The sequence below is a fragment of the Adiantum capillus-veneris genome, chromosome 13, assembly GCF_014529385.1.
Source record: "Adiantum capillus-veneris isolate H3 chromosome 13, ASM1452938v2, whole genome shotgun sequence".
Classification (NCBI taxonomy): domain Eukaryota; kingdom Viridiplantae; phylum Streptophyta; class Polypodiopsida; order Polypodiales; family Pteridaceae; genus Adiantum; species Adiantum capillus-veneris.
Window position 1 is genome coordinate 24,713,158 of NC_140943.1, and position 7,342 is coordinate 24,720,499.

The window sequence follows — 7,342 nt, forward strand, 5'->3', positions numbered from 1 at the left end:
ACCACCACCGTTTGGAGATCCACTTAGCTGGACTGGGAGTATTTTGCTAGCTGTCGGTGGCTCTTTATGATTGTATATATGTGTAGCTGGTTCTAGTGTCGCGTACTACAACATTATCTACTTACTATGGTCTAGCATCGTGAGTCTCGACTCTTGGTTACAGCACTGCACATCTACACCCTCCCTGCACATTGGAGCCTCGACAACCCCATTGTACCTGTGAGTCCTAGGCTTGGAGCTGAATGTGCTGCCAGCCAGAGTCTGTATGGTTCTATGAGTTGGTTGAGTTCCAGTGAGTTTTGAGTCTGTTGTTGTGCTTTGAGTTGTTGTCCATTGTTGTGTGATGTTTTCTTTCTGTTAAAGTGAGGTTTCACGCACACTGCACCGAGGAGCACCCACTGTAGAGAGCACGACACACTTTCCTTGCTACAAACATCCTCAAATATTATATGCAGATACATACTATTTTATGCTATGACAAATGTACATGGAACTCATTCGCAATGCCTTACCACAACATTCAACACATGTAGATAAAGGAAGTTGGAATACGATTCAATCCTTTCTTAATCCCCCACATCCATGATTATAGTGAGATTAGTACAAACCTGTTCCCCCAATTCCCCATATTATATTTTGCACATTGAAACATAATGACAGAAACATCCGAGATTTTCCTTTTACCATGGGTGCATAAACATAGAGCATCGTACTGTGAATCAAAAGTATTCTTTACTAGCTAAATTCTCCCTCTCCCTTCACCAGTCAGTAAATTTTCCCCTCCCCAAAAAAAAGCTACAAGACGATGATTGGTGAGAAGTGGGTGAGAGGGTCTCTTAGTATGAATACAACGATTTCCAACTCAAATAATCTCTTTAGTCCCATTGAAAATAATCGTCCCTGATTCTTCACCTTTCACCTCTTTGAGAACGTCCAACATAGAATTTCTGACATAAGTGAAAGCTACATGACCATTACCAATTTCTCAGCCAACAGCAGAGTAGGGTCTCAGAAACTTGAAATGTTTCTCAGAAAAAAGATCTTCCAAATGAATGAGATTATGTCAAACTCCACAAACAAGCCGAATAAAGTTCAGTCGCAAGGAGGTCTAGCATCCAAAAGTTTGCAAGCGTACTTCGCATAGGCCTCACAATTCTCTGTACTTTTTGGACAGTAATCCGCACTAACACTTCAGTCCGCATTACCGAAGAACACTTGGCTGCATTATTGAAAGACAGACAATGGAGCGTTAATAAGGCCTCCCTTTCTAGGTGTTATACCCCTTTGACAGTGTTAACCTGCAATGTTCAAGAGCTATAGCAGGGAGGTTAGCTAAGGTAACCCAAGTTTCAGCTTAAATTTAAGCCACAAAACTGTTGTTGAAAAGAGTCCAAATACTTGGGAAAGTGTTGACCTTTAAAATCTTAGGTACCAATTTCAGCAATGTCAATTCAATCATGTAGCACAGAAGGATTTCTCTGTTGAAAGAGTTGATATAAATGCTGGTTCAAGGATTAGAATAGACCAGTACCCAATGAACAAGTACTTACCTAGCTGCATCAAGATAGACCAAATCTTCATCTACAAAATGCATCGAGTCATATCGGGTAACTTGATAAAGTCGGAAGGGTCACCTGATTCCAATTAGTGCAAGAAAATAGAAAAATTATTTCATTTTGTAGGGTAGATGCACCTGTAAGCAAGTAAAGGTATAATATCATAACTGTAGAGATTATTGGTTCCAGACCTCATTATCATGTCAGATTTAGTCAGAAAAAAAAATTCAAAAAGATTTTACCTGTCTTTCTGTGCATCAGTACAAGGTAAAGACTATCCTGCACAAAATTATGGTAAACGCAATGGGTAACCCTAATTATGTAAACCTGATCTGCAATAGGTAGGTGAGCAACAATCTCTGAGTCTGCCAAACAAAGTGCAAATTGAGCAGTCTTCCCCAGATGCAATAAACCAGTTCACTTGCTACAATCGAAGCTCATAATCACTTAAGAGCCACAAACAAACCTCCAATATCAACTGTTAATAATCATCAATTTTGTGTATAAGTGCAGATTTTGCACCTTTTCCCAAAGTAGTTCAGTTTAGCCACATAGCTTAAATGGATAATCCTCAACCTCAAAAACAAAGAGGTTAAAAAGCCTGCAAAGCAAGGCTTGCAATAGCCTACTAACCAATCCTGTCAAGCTGCAAAAAACCTGCAACAGTTAATGGTTCCAAACCCAAACTACAAATTATTCAAATAAGCCCTAGTTCCCTTGTTCAACCAAACCAGAAGAAGACAGAACTACCCATTACATGGAATATCCACTTACTTATCCCATAATTATAAAGCTCAAGTATCACCACAAGAGACCATCAACGAGTGTCAATCCGAAGTCCTAGTCTAATTTTGGTACCATTATAGATATGATTTGTGGATCAGAGAGCCCAGAACTGCTCCTAGTCTATTCTTCTTACTGGATTGCAAACTTGTAACATTAAACATAACCAAACCAGTATTCTTCCATTGTGAACTCCAACCAGTCTTTTGAAACGGCCATAAGAATCCAGCTCATTTGAGAGCTTCTGTTATAAAAGCAAGCAAGAGTATACCTATGCTAGTAGATCATAGGTTGAAAGCAAAATAAGTTTCAACAGCTGTAGTTAAAAACAATAGCTTCTTTGCTTCATCAGTTAATCATAGTCTTGAATAAATAATGACTCTTAACAATAATCACTTTCAACTCACCTGAGAAAATGCCAAAGTGAGCAAAACAGTTTGCTCCCCTGATAAAGTAGGTAAGGTCTGAGGCAGAGATATTCTCTTCTGCAAGCATAATGCATGCCTGTATACACCTCATGATGATAAGAAATGAAATCTGCTACTTCAGCCAGTGTCGGGAGTCCAGAGCAGAGGAGGGGCCGGTCACTGTAGATTTTGACAGGATAGAGCCCGACTGGTGTGTGAAAGGGAAACCTTAAAAGTACAAGTAGTTTTATTCCCACGTGGCTCAAAAGGTGTCTTAGCAAAGAGGTCAGTCCTATGGCCAGGGCCCATCCCAACCCCAATGTGAACAAAATTATTAAATTGTTGAAGAGGAGTTTGTGGGTTAAGTCAAAGTAAACCTAAGGTTAGCTATCCACTTCCAGGATCAGGAGACTTGGTTAGAGTAAATTTCCTGAGTGTTTGAGGATCTCCTTGGATTAAACCACCTGCCCAAGTGGCGTGTGTCTAGTAGGCAATTCATAGTTGGGAAGGGAGTGAAGAGTCCCTGCAGCATCTGGTTCACTCACATTGCAGTCAGGCCTCCAAGATGACCCTGTGATAAACTCTCTGGGTCATGTCTCCTGGTGCTCTGAGGCAGTGCGACCCCATCTGAATGTCGGTGGGTGCAGCTCGGGCAGCTTTCTGAAAGACGTCCGTGGGCTGTGACTGTCGCCCTCCCCTAGGGTGTGTGTGGGCAACTAGAAGAAAATGTCTTTGAATCTCTAGAAAGAAGTGACCCACCTGTTCAGGTCTCTCAACTTCAATAGCTCTCTATGTATAGGTTATCCTGTGAAATGAGAGAGGGAGAAAGCAGACAAATGCACCATTTTCAACCATTGCATCCACGTTCACGCATATACACCCTGGTACTTCATTATGCAATAAAGAGTAATTACTCAACTTGGACTCCTATATAGCACATTGTAATTCCATAACAATCGTCAAAAGCCCATATGTGCCAATTCCTACCTTTTCAGTTGTATACATGGCATTGGCAAGAGCAGATAACTGGCAAAAATCAAAACCGAATATCACTACTACCAACACCACTATCCTGAAAGAAACTCACCTCCCAAAGTTTTTCGTGCCCACAAGAATAAGAACTGTGTGTTAGCCCCTTCTTACCCAAAATACTTGTCACCATCTCCCTTGGAGGTGGATATTATTTTCATAGATAGAGTGTCTGACCTTTTTACCATGCAGGTTTGCCTCTTGTTTACAAGTTACAGCATTTCAATTGTTCAAGACAGAAAGAAATATTTTCTCAGACTGCTCAATATTTTTAATGGGACCAACCGACAATCAACACATAACCATCATGAGCAATGTGACCAAGTTCACAGACACTCCTAAACTGCTGATGTTCAAAGACAACAATCTGCTTGTGTTTACAATTAACACATACCCTCATAATGTTAATGACTGATCATGTTCCTGGGTATGTACCCAAATACATGTGTGCAAGTATGTATACGCCTCTCATACAAATAAACGAGAAGCGACAGAAGATAGTATTATGTGACAGCAGAAGATATCATCCCAGTACATCAGAACATACTGTCTTATCCTCCAGCATATCATGCAAAAATCACCACATTTCATTAACATGTAGTCTATGACTTAAAACGCTGATTATGGACCAGGTGGGTAGCCAATAGTGCAAGGACTCCATGTCCACAAATTATTACCAATCAATCTTTTGCCAATCTATGTTGAGGGTAAGGTTTTACTGCAACCTCCCCAAACACATCATCAGCACAGCCAAAACAACAATTGGTCCATGATACGAAATACAAGTGGTTCTCAATTTCTTCTAGCAGCTTTCAAGACTTTGCGAAAATGGTTGGTAGCTCACATGAAACTATAACCACACTACATAGGCATGCTATGATCTGCTACCTTTTCTAAAATAAATTAGGCTTACATGAATTATGAGCATGACTCCAATCACTTCAGTCCAGTAGTATATAGTTTGCATATGCTACTACCTTCAAATTAAGATTTCACATACGCGTCATCTTGTACAGATGATTAAGAAGCCACCCTGCTACAAAATCAACCCGCTCTTCTAAAGGCCCTTGCTTCAATAGACGAGGCCCTTGCGATACTAGAAAAGTAAGATCTTTTCTACAAAAAAAGAAATGCTTGATCTTGGTATTACGTAAACAAGTTACACGCCTGTAGGCATTGCATCAACTCGTAGGCGACAGCATAAACGGATCTCGCAGTGAAAAAACCCCTGGGATATAACCGAAAAAACAGGCCATAGGAGAAAACCACCAATGATATAAGTTACAAAGGATGGGTGATATATTCACAGCTAGGGACAAAGATGGAAGGGACGCCTGTAGAGCAGAGAGCTCAAATAGCAAGAAGCCACCCAGACTTTCACGAGGAGGATAAAAACTCCACCAAAAAATCTCCAATATCATACTCCAGCCTACAAAGCACCCCAGCATGCATCACCACTGCACACCAACTTCGCATCAAAACGCGGGGGGGGGGGGGGGGGGGGGGGGGGGGGGGGGGGGGGAGGAAATAAATGATATGATGTATTAACGTCTTCAAAAGGCCAAAATGACCTATGAGACCACTTTATTACAAGCTGGTGAATCTGATACCATGTCTGAGTACAACCAAAAAAAAAAAAAGAGAAACTAAAATGAATCTAGAAGTGCTAGTAGCTAGAACTGAGACAGAGAGAAAAAGAAGAAAAAGAAGAGAGTTTTAACGTCGTAGGAAACTAGACATTAAAGATTTAGCCCACGAGAAGGGTTGAACTCAAGACCTGTTATTCAAGAGGGAAATGGCATAACCAATCTACCACACTTGGGTGATAGAAAGGTTAAACCATTTTCCTCTTTTTATTAGCAGCTAAAACACACATACACACACACACACACACACACACACACAGATATGAAATGAAATGAAATGTTTCATTAACGTCTTCAAGAGGCCAAAATGACCTATGAGACCAAAAAGTTACAACTGGTGAATCTGATACCATGTCTGAGTACGGAAATTACAAAGTTACAAAGAACTAACACTAAGACACTAAAGCCCTTTGGGGGGGGGTAGTGGGTTCAGATGAAATCTCTCATCGGTCGTTGTCGGATCTCATCAACCTCCTCCATGGTCAGTACTCTGGTTCGGCGTCTTGCATGTCGAGCTAGAGTGATCTGTATCTTTTGTTGCAGCCTTCGGCGGTAGTGGGAGACCCCCCGAGGTTGTGGACGTCTAGATCTGCCAAGTTCAGTGGCTCGGTCAAGCAGTGTACCTCTACTATGAGTAGGCTCTGAGATCTGATGTAATGACTGCTCCGTTGGATCTCCTCTGGCTAGTGTAAAGAAATCTGTGATTCGTCTCTGAGCCTATCTTTCCCCTAATGTCCTCAGCAAGCTCTCCCTAAGTCTACGTAGCTCTAGCAGGAACAATCCGAGACACCTTTGATCCTTGTATCTCATGACTCTAGAAAAAGCTACGAACCCTTCTCTGAACAGGCAGTGGAAAAGGCCGTGTATCTCATAGTATGTCGGACATTGACATGTGTAGTGCAGCCCTGTCTCTGGCTCTAAGTTACAAAGGTGACATATCCTAGCTCCTGCCGGCTCCCCTCGAAATCGGCCACTCTCGATCTGGACCTGACGTGAGGATGTGCGTATCTGTCCAATAGCGCATCTTATCCCATGAGATAAATGGGTATCCATGTATGCAGGCCTAGTTACAAAGCCGTCCTCCGTGAGTTGGAGAAGACGCTCTCTGTAGTAGGCCATCTTCGTGCCCAACTCCTATGTCGGCTGTATCCATGTGCTCCTGGTATTTAGCTGAATCAGATCATGACGTATGAGAAATGAAATGAAATGTTATATTAACGTCTTCAAAAGGCCAAAATGACCTATGAGACCAAACTGTTACATAATTGTGAATCTGATACCATGTCTGGGTACAAAAAGACTAGAACAAAAATACTACTACTACTACAATCCATCCTCATCTGCACTCTGGATGGAGAGAGAGAGAGAGAGAGAGAGAGAGAGAGAGAGAGAGAGAGAGAGAGAGAGAGAGAGAGAGAGAGAAATGAAATGAAATGAAATGAAATGAAATGTTATATTAACGTCTTCAAAAGGCCACAATGACCTATGAGACCTGAAAGTTACAAAGTGGTGGATCTGATACAAAGTCAGAGTAACAAAATAACCTAACAACAGTACAAAACAAAGATATATACTATGGGGTCCTAAGTTGGTCGATGTGAGCCAGGCAAAAAACTAAGTAGAATAATGGGCGGCTTGTTGGGATAGCTGAATCACAAGAGATCTAGCATCGGTCGTTGGCGAATCTCATCAATTTCCTCCATGGTTAGTAGTCTGACCGAGCGTCTTGTATGCCTAGCCAGCGTGCTCCGAATTTTCTGTCGAAGCCTTCGTCAATGCTGTGTAGTTCTTCGCAGTCGCGGGCGCTTGGATTTCCCCAGTTCAATTGCTCGGTCCATCAGTGTGCCTCTGGTGTGAGACGAGGGGGAGCTTTGCTGTGGGAGTGGCTCTTGCGGCTGTCCCGTGTCTGCTCTAAAGAAGT

At 41.9% G+C, this 7,342-nt stretch overlaps 1 long non-coding RNA gene across 1 annotated transcript; it reads right to left on the bottom strand.

Annotated features, from left to right (window-relative positions):
* Positions 1 to 376: 376 nt before the first annotated feature.
* On the bottom strand, positions 377 to 5,250 carry LOC147443714 (uncharacterized). The gene is made up of 3 exons (XR_015189979.1): positions 1,551 to 5,250; positions 1,415 to 1,478; positions 377 to 1,298 (listed from the first exon to the last, which is right to left on the bottom strand). It is a non-coding gene; the product is annotated as an uncharacterized LOC147443714 (long non-coding RNA).
* Positions 5,251 to 7,342: the final 2,092 nt, after the last annotated feature.